Below are 17458 nucleotides of genomic sequence, written 5' to 3' on the forward strand. Positions count from 1 at the left end.
TCTGGAATGGTGGATAGATAGATTAATTCTGTTTTGTTTGTATTTAGTTTTAGCCTATTGTGAGAGAGCCAAGTTTTGATTGTAGACAAGTATAAATGCAGTAAAGAGAAAGTTTTAGACCATGAGTCAGTGAAGGGTATAATAAACTGAATATCATCAGCATAAATTTTGAAGTTTAAATTTAAGCCGTCCAGAAGTCTGCATAAGGGTAACAGGTATAGGTTAAATAGAAGAGCTGATAAAGCTGAACCTTGGGGTACTCCTGTAGAGGTGGAGTACCAGTCTGAAGATTGATTATTTGTCATGATTTTTTGTTGGCGATTAGATATAAACGATGTAAACCATTGCAGAGGGGGACCAGAGATGCCTATTTGAGTTAGGTTAGTAATAAGAATGTCATGATTTATTGTATCAAATGCGGCGGAAATATCAATTAGTACAAGTAAGTAATTTGTATTGGAGTCAAATCCTCGAATTATGGTGTCAAAAGATGATATGAGTAGAGATTCTGTACTGTGACCTTTTCTAAAGCCGTGTTGATTAGTGTGTAACATGTTGTTTTCTTTGATATAGTCGGATATTTGGTGTAGTTCTCCCTCTCGTGGACGACAGGTCTCTTATATGCCTTCCCTCCAATTCCACTTCTCTCGAAGACTCTCGTGAAGTTACATCAGGACAAAGGAACGATGATCCTGATAGCACCTCACTGGCCTCGCCAAGTGTGCTTTCCAATACTTCAGGATCTCTCCATTCGCAGGCACATTCCCTTGGGAAAGGACCTGCTTTTGATTACTCAAAACGACGGGTGCCTGCGCCACCCCAATCTGCAAGCCTTGTACCTGACGGCATGGATGTTGAAAGGTTAATCCTTCAGCCACTTAACCTTTCTGAATCAGTTTCCCGTGTCCTGATTTCTTCACAGAAGCCTTCCACGAGAAAATCTTATTCTTACAAAGGGAACAGGTTTCAGTCATGGTGCTCTTCTCAATCCCTTAACCCCTTTACCTGTCCAATCATGACGTTTCTGGACTAAGTTTGGCACTTGTTGGAGTCAGGTCTAAAAACTTCCTCCATCAGAATGCATGTTAGTGCGGTGGCCGCCTTCCAGAAAGGTGTTGGGAATGTTCCTATATCAGTACAACCCCTTGTAACACATTTTCTGAAGGGCTTGCTTCACCTCAAGCTTCCACTGCATCCTCCGGCCCCTTCTTGGGACCTCAACCTGGTTTTAGGAAGGCTCATGAAACCACCATTCGAGCCTCTCCATTCCTGTGAACTTCGCTATCTCACATGGAAAGTGATTTTCCTTTTGGCAATCACTTTGGCTCGCAGAGTTAGTGAGTTACAGGCCTTAGTTACCTATCCGCCTTACACTAAACTTCTGCAAGACCGGGCAGTACTACACACTCACCCTAAGTTTTTGCCTAAGGTAGTGTCAGAGTTTCATCTCAATCAATCCATTATACTACCTACCTTTTTTCCCAGGCCCCATTCCAATCCAGGAGAGCAGGCTCTGCATACCCTTGACAGTAAACGGGCTCTAGCGTTCTACCTAGACCGTACAGCTGCCCACAGGAAAAGCACTCAATTGTTTGTCTCTTTCCATTCCACCAATTAGGGCAGCCTGTGGGTAAGCAGACTCTCTCCTCCTGGTTAGCGGACTGCATATCCTTTTGCTATCAGCAAGCAGGCATTCCCCTTCAAGACCATGTTAAAGCACACTCTGTGAGGGCCATGGCGACTTCAGTAGCACAACTACGATCAGTGCCGCTTCCTGACATTTTCAGGGCTGCCACCTGGAGTTCTCTCCATACCTTTACAGCCCACTATTGCTTGGACAAAGCCGGAAGACAAGATTCCATCTTTGGCCAATCTGTCCTGCGTAACCTATTCACAACTTGACGTACCAACACCCTTCTGCCTGCCCGTTAGGGTTCAGGATGCCCTCGGCCAAATTCCACCCCAGTTGTGCCTGTTGCACGTCTTGGGTACATTTGGTGCATACTCGGACATCCTAAGCTCGGTACTCAGCCATATGTGAGGACTACCATCCTGCTTGTCCTGTGAGAAAGCAAATGTTGCTTATCTGTAGCAGGTGTTCTTACAGGACAACAGGATGTTAGTCCTCACGAAACCCACGCGCTGCCCTGCGGTGTTGGGTTTGTTACATTTCTTATTTTATTTTTCGGCACTTCCTGTAGCTTTTTAAACAAGACTGAAGGGGGACCCCTGCTGGCTGCAGGGTTAGTGCCATGCTGGGCATGCCCAGTAGGGGCCAGTCAAAGTTCTAAAAACTTTGACAAAAGTGTTCCATGATTGGGCTCCATCCTGTGATGTCACCCATATGTGAGGACTAACATCCTGCTGTCCTGTGAGAACACCTGTTACAGGTAAGCAACATTTGCTATATCTATATCTTTATATATATATCTACATACACACAGATGGTAATTGTAAGTTAGTTCTTCCAATAGAAGGGTAGAGGTTGCAGGTAGCGACACAGGAAACATGGGCCCTCGAGGAGCGAGTACCGGTTTCTTGATAGCACCTGAAAGAAGCAAAGAGGCCCCCGAGGAGCAGGTACCCCGTTAGAGACCCCAAAGGGTAGTAAGAGTTCCAAATAGCGCTGGAGTGGCAGAGTAGCTTAGGAACGGAGAGCGAATCCCATCCATAAGAAATCCTGTTGCTAACTCAACGAGCTAGCAAATACTGTAGGCAGATATACCCGGACGTCGTGATGTCAGAGCAGGGGGACGCCCATGAGGTTCGCGCCAACTTAGAGTTAAAGATGAGGGCGGCGTGCACGCACGCGCCCTAGAAGTACCTTAAAGGAGAATGGCAGGAGGCAGCACCAAAGCTGGTCTGGGAACGCCGATGAGAATGGCAAGCAGACTCCGTGGCAGCCATCAGTCCAAGGTGAGCGGGAGGAGCCGAAAGTAAAGAGAGGTAGGCGGGGCGAAGCCATCAAAGACCGACGGACGCAGCAGTACCCCCCTTCAAAGGGCCACCTCCGGCCCTTTTACCAGGTTTAGGGTTTTGTGGATGCATCTGATGAAACTGAAGAAGCATCTCCTTATCCAGTATATTAGCCATCGGCTCCCAAGAATTTTCCTCGGGGCCGTAACCTTCCCAAGACAGAAGGTATTCCCAAGTTTTGCCACGTCTTCTTAAATCCAGAATAGCTTCAACCTTATATTCAAGGTCTTCTTCTGTAGTAATAGAAGTTGGTTCTGGAGACTTGGATGAGAACTCACTAAGAATGAGTGGTTTCAAAAGTGAAACGCGAAATGCGTTGTGGATTTTCAATCCAGATGGTAGCTTCAGACTGTATGTAATGTTGCCAAGACGTCGGAGAATTGGAAATGGTCCAACGTAGCATGGAGCAAATCGAGTAGAAGGTAACTTTAGTTTCAAATGCTTAGTTGACAGCCAGACTTTGTCACCAGGTTGAAATACAGGCGATTTAGAATGATGAGCACTAGGGGTGTGCATTCGTTTTGAACTTAAATGTAAAACGCTACTTTTTTTTTTTTTTAACTTAAAAAAGTGATGAGGCGAAAACGATCGGATTTCCAACTTATTCAACATAGCTATGTTGAATACGTTGGAAATCGCAATTGTTGATCCAAAATAAAAATTTAAACCCCTCACCTTCCTTAATCCCCCCCCCAAAGACTTACCACAACTCCCTGGTGGTCCAGCGAGGAGTCAGGACGCCATTTCTGCCATTTCTGACTCCTTTGCGAGGAGCACGTGACGTCGGCGCCACGTCGGAGTGACGCGGCGTCACGTGATTCCCCGCGGGTTCGCTCCGGGACCCTCGTTCGACCCAAAAGAAACTTTTGGCCAGCTTGGGGGTGTCAGGAGGCCCCCCAAGCTGGCCAAAAGTTCCTTTTGGGTCGAACGAGGGTCCCGGAGCGAACCCGCGGGGAATCACGTGACGCCGCGTCACTCCGACGTGGCGCCGACGTCACGTGATTCCCCGCGGGTTCGCTCCGGGACCCTCGTTCGACCCAAAAGGAACTTTTGGCCAGCTTGGGGGTGTCAGGAGGCCCCCCCAAGCTGGCCAAAAGTTCCTTTTGGGTCGAACGAGGGTCCCGGAGTGAACCCGCGGGGAATCACGTGACGCCATGTCACTCCGACGTGGCGCCGACGTCACGTGATTCCCCGCAGGTTCGCTCCGGGACCCTCGTTCGACCCAAAAGGAACTTTTGGCCAGCTTGGGGGGTGTCAGGGAGGCCCCCCCAAGCTGGCCAAAAGTTCCTTTTGGGTCGAACGAGGGTCCCGGAGCGAACCCGCAGGGAATCATGTGACGCCGCGTCACTCTGACGTGACACCGACGTCACGTGCTCCTTGCAAAGGAGGTCAGAAATGGCGTCCTGACCCTGCTGGACCACCAGGGAGTTTTGGTAAGTCTTGGGGGGGGGGGGGGATTAAGGAGGGTGAGGGGTTTAATTTTTATTTGCACATATGGACATAGACTCAACTTATGGAATTCTCCATATGTCCATATTGACCGCAAATGGGGACCCCCCCTTTCGACTTATGGACTTATGAACATAAACTTTTGCTCTGCACATCCCTAATGAGCACTGTATGATATCTTTGCTCATTCACTCGCTTTGATTAGCATGTCTTTAGTTTGAGTCCATAATTGATGGATATCATCAGCAGTGGATTGAGCTGCTGGGGGCAACACTGAGAGAGTCAATGGAAGTGGCGGTGAAGGTAGTCATCCATAAACCACTTCGAATGGTGTTGATCCAGTGGATGATGCTGGATGTGAGTTAATGGCGAATTCTGCCCATGGCAACAGTTCGGCCCAGTTATTCTGACGACAACTCATTTAGGCACGAATAAGCTGTTTTAGGGTCCTATTCATCCTCTCGGTTTGGCCATTAGATTGAGGATGATAGGCAGATGTATAATTCAGAGAGATATCAAATAGCTTGCACAAAACCTTCCAGAATTTTGCTGTGAATTGAGATCCTCTATCAGAGACAATGTGCTTCAGTAGGCCATGTAGGCGAAAGATGTGTGCGATGAAGAGCTTAGCAAGCTCCAAGGCTGAGGGTAAGCCAGGCAGCGCCATGAAATGGGCCATCTTACTGAAACGGTCAACCATCACCCAGATAGTATTCATTCCTCCAGATCAACTACAAAGTCTGTAGCAATGTGAGTCCATGGCTCTTCCAGAACTGGCAGCGGTTGCAGCAAGCCCCAGGGCTGACCAGAAGTAGGCTTATGTTTAGCACAGTTGGAGCATGATGCTACATAGGAGCACGTGTCTTCCTTGATATTAGGCCACCAATAGTACTTCTGTAATTTCAGCAGGGTACAGCATTGACCAGGATGGCCAGCCAGCTTGGAATCATGAGTCCAGTGTAGTAGTTTCTTTCTGAGGCTCTTGGGGTACAATCGTTTTACTGGCAGGCGCAGAATGGGTAGCCGCCAAGATGACTTTCTTCAGGTCGATGATATGCTGAGGTTCTTCTGGAACATCTTCAGAGAGGAAAGAGCAAGACAGGGCATCAGCTCTGGTTTTCTTGTCTCCGGGACGGTATTTGAGCACGAAGTCAAAGCGATTAAAAAACAAGGACATCTGGCTTGTCTGTGGTTAAGAGAGCAGTGAGTCACTCAGGCTGACTAACTGAAGTTAGACTGTATTTCCCACCCCTCCCACCCCTCGCCCACCCACCCCAGCTCATCCCTTAATTTATAGGCAGGTACCACTTTCACAAAAAAAAACAAACATCAACAAAAACTTTATTGAGAATTCAATCAGACCCCGGTAAGCCACTACCAGACACATAGTGAATTCACTAATACATTTAAAAGACGTTAGACACATTCCTACTCCCATAGCAACCTAAAACTTAACTAGGAACTGATCAAAACTGAGATGAAGGCAGCAGTCCAGCAGCAAGAGGGGGGCTTCCCAGTCTTTTGCATCGAGTGTCACATGTATGATTTTTTTACCCACCAGTGAGAAGTTGTACATGTGCATGCAATGCAAAGAGCTCCTGGCTCTCAGAGAACGAGTCCAATCTCTGGAGGCTAGAGTGGCAGACCTGGAGGAGCTGAGGCAGACAGAGAGGTATATAGATGAGACCTTCAGGGACATAGTAGTCAAGTCCCAACTTCAGACTGGCAGCCCTGGTGCTGCCTTGGAGGAAGAAGGTCTCATGATGGGAGAGCACCAACCAGGTGCAGCAGGAAAGGATCCTGTAGCAAGGACCTGCTCTCCAGGTGATGCATTGACTTTCACACTGAGGATATCTCCCTAAGGCCTACTGCCCAGGAGGGAAGGGTTAGGTCGGCCGTCATAGTTGGTGATTCGATTATTAGGAATGTAGATAGCTGGGTGGCTGGTGGGCATGAGGATCGCCTGGAAACATGCCTACCTGGTGCGAAGGTGGCGGACCTCACGCGTCACCTAGATAGGATTTTAGACAGTGCTGGGGAGGAGCCGGCTGTCGTGGTACATGTGGGCACCAACTACATAGGAAAATGTGGGAGGGAGGTTTCTGGAAGCCAAATTTAGCTCTTAGCTAGAAAGCTTAAATCCAGAACCTCCAGGGTAGCATTCTCTGAAATGCTCCCTGTTCCACGCGCAGGTCACCAGAGACAGGCAGAGCTCCGGAGTCTCAATGCATGGATGAGACGATGGTGCAAGGAAGAGGGATTCAGTTTTGTTAGGAACTGGGGAACCTTTTGGGGAAGGGAGAGTCTCTTCTGAAGGGATGGGCTCCACCTTAACCAGGGTGGAACCAGACTGCTGGCACTAACCTTTAAAAAGGAGATAGAGCAGCTTTTAAACTAGAACAAAGGGGAAAGCCGACAGTCACTCAGCAGCGCATGGTTCGGAGAGCAGTATCTTTAAAGGATACTAATGATGCATTAGAATTAGGGCATCCTGACAGTGAGGTTCCAATAATTAGAAAAGTAGTCCAAGTGCCTGTAACTAAAAACTCACCTGAGCTAAAAAATTCTAACTTATCCCGATCAATTAAAAAGCAGAATGAAAATACAAACAAAAAACAAACTTTGAAATGTTTGTATGCTAATGCCAGAAGTCTAAGAAGTAAGATGGGAGAATTAGAATGTATAGCAGTGAATGATGACATAGACTTAATTGGCATCTCAGAGACATGGTGGAAAGAGGATAACCAATGGGACAGTGCTATACCGGGGTACAAATTATATCGCAATGACAGAGAGGAGCACTTGGGAGGAGGTGTGGCGCTTTATGTCCGGGATGGCATAGAGTCCAACAGGATAAACATCCTGCATGAGACTAAATACAAAATTGAATCTTTATGGGTAGAAATCCCTTGTGTGTCGGGGAAGACTATAGTGATAGGGGTATACTACCGTCCACCTGTTCAAGATGGTGAGACGGACAGTGAAATGCTAAGAGAAATTAGGGAAGCTAACCAAATTGGTAGTGCAGTAATAATGGGAGACTTCAATTACCCCAATATTGACTGGGTAAATGTATCATCGGGTCACGCTAGAGAGATAACGTTCCTGGATGGAATAAATGATAGCTTTTTGGAGCAATTGGTTCAGGAACCGACGAGAGAGGGAGCAATTTTAGATCTAATTCTCAGTGGAGCACAGGACTTGGTGAGAGAGGTAATGGTTGTGGGGCTGCTTGGCAATAGTGATCATAATATGATCAAATTTGATTTAATGACTGGAAGAGGAACAGTGTGCAAATCCAAGGCTCTCGTGCTAAACTTTCAAAAGGGAAACTTTGATAAAATGAGAAAAATTGTTAGAAAAAAACTGAAAGGAGCAGCTACAAAGTAAAAAATGTCCAAGAGGCGTGGTCATTGTTAAAAAATACCATTCTAGAAGCACAGTCCAGATGTATTCCACACATTAAGAAAGGTGGAAAGAAGGCAAAACGATTACCGGCATGGTTAAAAGGGGAGGTGAAAGAAGCTATTTTAGCCAAAAGATCTTCATTCAAAAATTGGAAGAAGGATCCAACAGAAGAAAATAGGATAAAGCATAAACATTGGGAAGTGAAATGTAAGACATTGATAAGACAGGCTAAGAGAGAATTTGAAAAGAAGTTGGCTGTAGAGGCAAAAACTCACAGTAAAAACTTTTAAAAATATATCCGAAGCAGAAAGCCTGTGAGGGAGTCAGTTGGACCATTAGATGATTGAGGGGTTAAAGGGGCACTTAGAGAAGATAAGGCCATCACAGAAAGATTAAAATGATTTCTTTGCTTCGGTGTTTACTGAAGAGGATGTTGGGGAGGTACCCGTAATGGAGAAGATTTTCATGGGTAATGATTCAGATGGACTGAATCAAATCACGGTGAACCTAGAAGATGTGGTAGGCCTGATTGACAAACTGAAGAGTAGTAAATCACCCGGACCGGATGGTATACAGCCCAGAGTTCTGAAGGAACTAAAAGATGAAATTTCAGACCTATTAGTAAAAATTTGTAACTTGTCATTAAAATCATCCATTGTACTTGAAGACTGGAGGATAGCAAATGTAACCCCAATATTTAAAAAGGGCTCCAGGGGCGATCCGGGAAACTACAGACCGGTTAGCCTGACTTCAGTGCCAGGAAAAATAGTGGAAAGTATTCTAAACATCAAAATCACAGAACATATAGAAAGACATGGTTTAATGGAACAAAGTCAGCATGGCTTTACCCAGGGCAAGTCTTGCCTCACAAATCTGCTTCACTTTTTTGAAGGAGTTAATAAACATGTGGATAAAGGTGAATTGGTAGATATAGTATACTTGGATTTTCAGAAGGCGTTTGACAAAGTTCCTCATGAGAGGCTTCTAGGAAAAGTAAAAAGTCATGGGATAGGTGGCGATGTCCTTTCGTGGATTGCAAACTGGCTAAAAGACAGGAAACAGAGAGTAGGATTAAATGGACAATTTTCTCAGTGGAAGGGAGTGGACAGTGTGGTGCCTCAGGGATCTGTAATGGGACCCTTACTTTTCAATATATTTATAAATGATCTGGAAAGAAATACGACGAGTGAGATAATCAAATTTGCAGATGACACAAAATTGTTCAGAGTAGTTAAATCACAAGCAGATTGTGATAAATTGCAGGAAGACCTTGTGAGACTGGAAAATTGGGCATCAAAATGGCAGATGAAATTTAATGTGGATAAGTGCAAAGGTGATGCATATAGGGAAAAATAACCTATGCTATAATTACACAATGTTGGGTTCCATATTAGGTGGTACAACCCAAGAAAGAGATCTAGGTGTCATAGTGGATAACACATTGAAATCATCGGTTCAGTGTACAGAAGCAGTCTAAAAAGCAAACAGAATGTTGGGAATTATTAGAAAGGGAATGGTGAATAAAACAGAAAAGTCATAATGCCTCTGTATCGCTCCATGGTGAGACCGCACCTTGAATACTGTGTACAATTCTGGTCGCAGCATCTCAAAAAAGATATAATTGCGATGGAGAAGGTACAGAGAAGGGCTACCAAAATGATAAGGGGAATGGAACAACTCCCCTATGAGGAAAGACTAAAGAGTTAGCACTTTTCAGCTTGGAGAAGAGATGACTGAGGGGGGATATGATAGAGGTGTTTAAAATCATGAGAGGTCTAGAACGGGTAGATGTGAATCAGTTATTTACTCTTTCGGATAGTAGAAAGACTAGGGGGCACTCCATGAAGTTAGCAAGGGGCACATTTAAAAACTAATTGGAGAAAGTTCCTTTTGTTACTCAATGCACAATTAAACTCTGGAATTTGTTGCCAGAGGATGTGGTTTAGTGCAGTTAGTATAGCTGTGTTTAAAAAAGGATTGGATAAGTTCTTGGAGAAGTCCATTACCTGCTATTAAGTTCACTTAGAGAATAGCCACTTGCCATTAGCAATGGTAACATGGAATAGACTTAGTTTTTTGGGTACTTGCCAGGTTCTTATGGCCTGGATTGGCCACTGTTGGAAACAGGATGCTGGGCTTGATGGACCCTTGGTCTGACCCAGTATGGCATTTTCTTATGTTCTTATGATCTGCTAGATGAGTAGACATATCTTGTGAAAAGATCAAGATGTCATCTAGGGTAGACAACGAGACATTTGTACAGAAGGTCCTGCAGAATGTCATTCATCATGTTCTGAAACACAGGCAGGGCGTTGCACAGCTGAAGGGCAATCACCAAATATTCAAAATGGCCATCTCGAGTGTTGAAAGAGCTGTTTTTCATTCATCGCCTTCGCGAATGCGAACCAAGTTATAGACCTCCCTTTAGGTCAAGTTTTGAGAATATCTTGGCTCCATGAAGTCGATCAAAAGCTCCGAGATCAGAAGTAAGGGGTATCGGTCTTTAATTGTGATCTCGTTCAGACCTTGATAGTCAATACAGGATGCAGTGTGCCGTCCTCTTCCCCATGAAGAAGAAGCCTATGCCCGCAGGAGTCTTAGATGGTCTAATGAATCCTTTTGCAAATTTTCCTCAATGTACTCAGACATGGCTTTGTTCTCTACCACCGACAATGGCTAGACATGTCCCTTAGGAGGTTCAGCATTAGGTTTCAGGCTTATGGTGCAGTCATAAGTTCTATGTGGCAGAAGGATGTCAGCAGCTTCTTTGGAGAAAACATCATGAAATGATGCATTCTGAGGCGGCAGTCCTGGCATCACTGAAGTTGTAGGCATACAGAGAATAGGAGTGACCTCCTTTAGGCATTTGCCATGGCATTCTGGGCCCCAACGGGAGAGTTCCAATGTTGCCCAATTAAAATGTGGCATATGCAGCTGCAACTAGGGTAACCCCAGAACGATAGGGTGCATGGCCTTCTCCAAAACAAAGAAGGAAATTAATTCAGTCTGGAGAGCTCCGGTGCGGAGGGATACCGGTTCAGTACAACAGATAACATTACCCGGTAAAGGCTCCCCATGTATAGATGATAAGAGTAGTGGAGTCTTCAGAGTGGTGAGGGGAATCCTCAAGTGTTCCACTAGTCGTTGAAGAATAAAATTACCTCCTGCCCCTGAGTCCACCAGGGCAAGAGTCTGAAATTCCAGAGGTCCGCAGATCAGAGAGACAGGGAGAGAGAGTGGAGGAGAGGGCTTAGTGAGGCCTAAGAAGAGTCCTCCTGCAGGACTTAGGCCCATCCATTTCCTGGACATATCGGGCATGTTTGGACTGCATGACCAGCTTGTCCACAGTACATGCACAATCCATTCCTCTTCCAAAGTCTTCTCTCTTTGGACGTCAAGTGACTGCGACCAAGTTGCATCGGTTCTTCCCACTGGCAACAGGAGTCAAAGGAACCAACCTGAGTGCAGGTTTAGCACAAACTTCCTTCTGAACAGGTCCTTTACAAGGCCTGAGTTCTTGCATCTTATCATGAAGCTGGTGATCAATTCTAGTAGCTAAGGCCACTAGCTCATCCAGCGAGTCAGGTGTTTCACGAGCAGCCAGCTCGTCCTTCAAGCGGGAATCCAAACTTTTGAAGAAGAGAGTTTTCAGGCATCTAGGGTCCCAATGTAATTCTGCCGCAAGAGTCTTGAACTCTATAGCGAAATCAGCCAGTGGTCGGTTGCCTTGCTTCAGGTCCACCAATGCAGAACCAGCAACAGTGTATCGGGCAGGATCATCAAAAACGGATTTAATCAAGTCCATAAATTTATCAATATCCTGAAGTATAGGGTCTTTGTGTTCCCACAGCAAGGAAGCCCAAGTCAAAGCCCTTCATTCCAGATAGGATAGAATATAAGTAGTGTTGGAGTAGGCTGTGGGGAAGTGAGTGTGTTGTAATGCAAAATGCATACAACACTGGTTTAAGAAGCCTCTAGTTCTCTGAATCTCCCCAGAAAAACTTACTGGAACAGCAAGAGGCACAATAGTCTTTATAGTTACTTCAGGTAACTGACCTTTATTACTAAATGTAGAGCCTTGATTCCTCTGTGTGTGCAGCTGATGAAACGCAGTAGTCAAGTTCTCCAATGCGTCTTGTTGTTCAACAATGCGCAAGGCCAGGCCTGGAATGGCCTGGAAGGAGTTGAGCTGAGCCAGATCCATGGAGTTAGCAATCTGTTATGGTTAATGGTGTTTGGGTGGATCCTCGGACACTGTGGCAGCTGACCACGTCCAAGGGGCAGTCCCATGAGGGACCACAGTGTCAGGCTAGACTCTGGACACACAAACACAGATTTGAATCTTTTATTAAACAGTTTGAATGACCACCAGAGGTGGCAGTAGTGAGTAGTGGTTGTAGAGCCTGGCTGGGAACGTCTCACACAGAACGCTGGAACAGTGAATCCTCTGCAAGGCAGTGCTGTAGTGGAAAGAGACTGAGAGTTATGAGCACACAATGAGAATAACATTCAGAGTCCCAATGTAGAAATAGGAGAAGCTCCGAGACAGGAAGAACAGGCCCTCGAGAAGCGAGTACCTGATCCTTTAGAGCAGAGAGACTCGGTAGTGTTGTACTCACTTAGCAGTTACAGAGATTCCACTAGATGAGAGGTCTGGCACCGGAGCAGAGAGCAGGCTCTTGAGGAGTGAGTACCTGGTTCCAGAGAAGCAGTACTGTGGAAAGAGATGGTTTCTGTACTCACTGATGGTAACTTAGTTCTTCCAAGTAGAAGGGTAGAGGTTGCAGGTAGCAACACAGGGAACATGGGCCCTCGAGGAGCGAGTACCGGTTTCCTGATAGCACCTGAAAGAATCAAAGAGACCCCCGAGGAGCGGGTACCCCGTTAGAGACCCCGAAAGGTAGTAAGAGTTCCAGATAGCGCTGGAGCGGCAGAGTAGCTTAGGAACGGAGATCGAATCCCATCCGTAAGAAATCCTGTTGCTAACTCAACGAGCTAGCAAATACTGTAGGCAGATATACCCAGACGTCATGATGTCAGAGCAGGGGGACGCCCATGAGGTTCGCACCAACGTAGAGTTAAAGATGAGGGCGGCGTGCGCGCGCGCGCCCTAGAGGTACCTTGAAGGAGAATGGCGGGAGGCAGCACCAAAGCTGGTCTGGGAACACCGGAGAGAACGGCAAGCAAACGTCGTGGTGGCCATCAGTCCAAGGTGAGCAGGAGGAGCCAAAAGTAGAGAGAGGTAGGCGGGGCGAAGCCGTTGAAGACCGACGGACGCAACAGTTATAACAATAATGAACATAAAAACCGTTTATACATGAGATATGCTTTACCTTAACAGAATGACAATGTTGGAAAGTGCAAAAAATGAGTAGCCAGTATATTATCCAAAAAGTGCCTGCAATAAATCAGAAAACAAATAGGTAAGGTGTTCCTCTTGGGTATGGTGAAATTGCCCCGACAAGGCCCTTGTTTCGGCAAACGCAGCTTTCTCAGATGTTTCTGTTTTTCCATTGCTTCAAAGAGTCTAGCTTGTTGGAGTTTCCAGTTCAGTGTCTGTCTACACATTTCAATTTATATTTTATAGTCTCTTTATTCTGTGTTTGGTGAAGGTCTGTCTATGTTCCGCATGTGTAAGCGAGGAGAGGTATTCTGCTTCTATTTAGGAATTTAGAGCAGACTGGTTTGTTCTGCTTTCCGAATAGGATGTGTTTTAGGGTCTAGTGTAATACCCTTGATCTTTGGGAGGCTTCTCATCTAACAGGGAGAGAAACCACGAGCCGGATTTTTAAAAGGTTACGCACACCGGGCCTATTTTCAAAAGACCTGGCGACACGTGTAAAGCCCCGGGACGCGTGTAAGTCCCGGGGCTTTACTAAAGGGGTGGGAAGGGGGCGGGGAGTGGGTGGGGTGGGGCGATCTGAGGGCGGGGTGGGGCGGGGTCAGACGCTCCAGGCACAGCGACAGGTGGCCAGCGCGTGCAACTTACTTCGGCCCCAGGGCTGAAGTAAGTTTGGAAACAACAAAAACAAAACAAAAAAGATAGGGGGAAAGGGCAGGGGAGGTAGGGGAAGGGAAGGGAAGGTGGGGTGGGGGTAAGGGAACAGGGGAAGGCAGCGCGGGTTGGCACACGCAATGTGTAGAATTGTGCACCCCCTTGCGTGCGCCAACCCCAGATTTTATAACATCGGGCGCCCGCACGCAACCTTTTAAAATCTACCCCTAAGAATATATGGGCTAAAATACCAATTGATTTGTTAATTACAGATGAATTGGCTCATTATTGGTTCCTTCCGGTAAGAATGCACAGCAGGAGGAAAGCTTAGACACAGTAAATACATTTTCAGTTATGATCCTTACTGCGATACAGCCTGAAGAGGGGGTCTGCCTGTGTTTTCAGACACTGGATTTTTATTGAGATGCACGTTTCTCCTTGCCTGACTGTCACATTTTTTCAGCATGTTGAGTTAAGTCTGCTTCTGGTTTGTCTGCACACTAATTAGCCACTTGATGTTGCGTGACCTTTCTACTCACATTATGGTTGAAACTTCTACACCAGTCTCTAGTATATGAGCCAATTCACCAATAATTAACAGAAATAACAGAAATAAAGATTTCTGTTTTAATTAATACCATGCGAACAATACTAGTGCTCTTTTGTCCATTCATTTGGTATGTTTTTCTGCTTGTTTATTGAGCACCTTATATGATTAATATATTACCTGGTCTTTTGTATCTATCTATTAAAAATACCCTTATTTAGTTGTATCTCATTTATATATTTTTTTTTATTTCAAACATTTTTGAGAATTTTCTTTCTGACTCTAGGCGATACTTTACCTAATCTGCTCAAATGCTCACATATAGAATCTTTCTGCTCTTTGTGGTAAAAGTGCTGGGACTTAATATGTTCTTCTCCCTCAGCCCACTCTTCCAAAGGATTATTTTCCTTTGTGAAACCTTTGCAAGAAATGTCAGATATTCTCTCTCTCTGGTAATGTAGATTCTTTGCGGTGTTAATGAAGAACCTCCAGTATGCCTGCCTCTCCTTCAGAAGTTATGATGCCTGATTGTTCTATTGAACAATTGTCTGCTTTTAGTGATCTTATTTTAGTCTGTTCAGCACATAATTGTGCACTCAGAGCTTACAGCTCATAGCACACTTTAAGGTTCCGAAACAGAAAAGAAAATGGCATATGCAAATATGACCTGAAAACTTCCAACTGGTTTTAACAGTACTCTGCAATTATTCAGTACAACACTTCTGACCCAGACTTGCCTTCTCTGCAGGTCTTTCTTCAAAAATTATACTTCTGGGATCCAATCTCCTTCTGGCATTCCTGAACTTGACAACACTTTTTCCTCTCTTACCATAGTGATACTATACTTGGGTGTTTATTTTGGAGCCCCTGGAATGTTTATGACTGGATTTTGGGAGCATGGTGTTTATAGTTTATTGTTTTTTTTTATTTTGTTGTAGGATATTAAGCTGTTTGACACTTCTATATTTTTATGATTTTTAAAATTGAGATTTTGATATGTATTATGAATGAATGCTGCTGTGATTCATCTTGAATGAGAGTCTCCTTTGCAAAAGTGGAATACAAGTACCTATTTAAATTAAATTAAATACAATGAAGTCAATATTGTGCTGTTTGGCTAAGTTCAGACTTAGCTGGACAAATGGTAGGATTTGAAAATCTTGACATGCTGACCAGCCCTGATATATTTGGATAATGTGTTATCTGGTTATCCAGCTAGCTTGAGAGCAGGTTACATAACATAGCAATGACGACAGATAAAAAACCAAATGGTCCATCTAGTCTTCCCAGCAGTGGCTTATGTAGTAACTACTACTCTGTGCAGGTTACTCCCATGAGCTCTGATACAAGTAGCAACTGCTGCGCTGTGCAGATTACTCCCATGAATTCTGTTAATGGTAGTGATTGTCATGCAATGCAAGTTACCCCTATGTTTTGTTAAGGGTAATAATTGCCATTCCCTGCAGGTTAACCTTAAGGGTAGTAGCTGCTGTTCTGTGCAGGTTACCCCCATTCAGAAATGTTACTCCTAAACTTAAATAATGGCACCAGCAGCAAGAGAGACCTGTGGACCTGCATAGAAAGTTGTGTGTGTAGGTATGTGAATGAGCCTGTCTGGGGGGGGGGGGGGGGGGGAGATAGGTGTTTATGTGTGTGAATGAAGCCTGCCTGGAGGGAATGGGTGTGTATGTGTGTGAATGAAGCCTGCCCGGGGGGGGGGGGGGTGGTATGTGGGTATGAGAATAGGACCCTGCCTGGGATGAGTGTTTGTGAATGGGAGTCTGCCTGGGATAGGTGGGTAGATTAGTTGGTTGGTTGTGATTGGGAGCCTGCCTGGGGGGGATGGATGTGTTTGTGGGTGAATGGGAACCTGCCTTGGATGTGTGTGTGTGGGGGGGGGAGTGTGTGTGTGTGTGTGTGTGTGTGTGAGACTGGGAACCTGCCTGGGATGGATGAGTGAATGGCAGCCTGCCTGAGGTAGGAGGATGACTGAGAGTGAATGGGAACCTGCCTTGGGTGGTGGGGGGGGGAATGGGTATGTGTGTGTGTGTGTGTGTGTGTGTGTGTGTGTGTGTGAGAATGGGAACCTGCTTGGGATGGATGAGTGAATGGCAGCCTGCCTGAGGTAGGAGGATGACTGAGTGTGAATGGGAACCTGCCTTGGGTGGGGGGGGGGGGGGGGGGGGGGGGGCGGGAATGGGTATGTGTGTGTGTGTGTGTGTGTGTGTGTGTGTGAGAATGGGAACCTGATTGGGATGGATGAGTGAATGACAGCCTGCCTGAGGTAGGAGGATGACTGAGTGTGAATGGGAACCTGCCTTGGGTGGGGGGGGGGGGGGGGAATGGGTATGTATGTGTGTGTGTGTGTGTGTGTGTGAGAATGGGAACCTGCTTGGGATGGATGAGTGAATGACAGCCTGCCTGAGGTAGGAGGATGGTTGAGTGTGAATGACAGCCTGCCTTGGAAGAGGGGGTGAAACATTTTTGCCACACCCACTAATCCACAACAAGCTCAGGGTGTCTGGAAATTACAAGTTTTCAGGTATGGGAAGCAAGGTATTTTTCCCTTCTTATTTTAATTATTAGGTGTTTGATGTATCTGCTATTTTGAAATATTTTATTGCTGTTTGGGAATTTTTAAAACTTTATATATGGGTTCTTAATTATTGGATGTTATTCTATTTGTCATCTTTTTGGCAATAAACTTTTTATTAGTATGGCTTATTATGATTGATTTATATTTCTTGATTTTATTGTTTGATTAATGAAGAGTGGTGATGTTTCTGTTTTTCCATTGCTTCAAAGAGTCTAGCTTGTTGGAGTTTCCAGTTCAGTGTCTGTCTACACATTTCTATTTATATTTTATAGTCTCTTTATTCTGTATTTGGTGAAGGTCTGTCTGTGTTCTGCATGTGTAAGCAAGGTGAGGTATTTTGCTTCTATATAGAAATTTAGAGCAGACTGATTTGTTCTGCTTTTATGTGTTTTAGGGTCTAGTGTAATATTTGCCTTTTCATAGATAGGATTGTTCCTGTTTGAGTGCTTGCAGTTAATATTGGGATTTTACTATATTGTTGGCTGCC

Source organism: Rhinatrema bivittatum, chromosome 2 (assembly GCF_901001135.1).
Source record: "Rhinatrema bivittatum chromosome 2, aRhiBiv1.1, whole genome shotgun sequence".
Lineage (NCBI taxonomy): Eukaryota > Metazoa > Chordata > Amphibia > Gymnophiona > Rhinatrematidae > Rhinatrema > Rhinatrema bivittatum.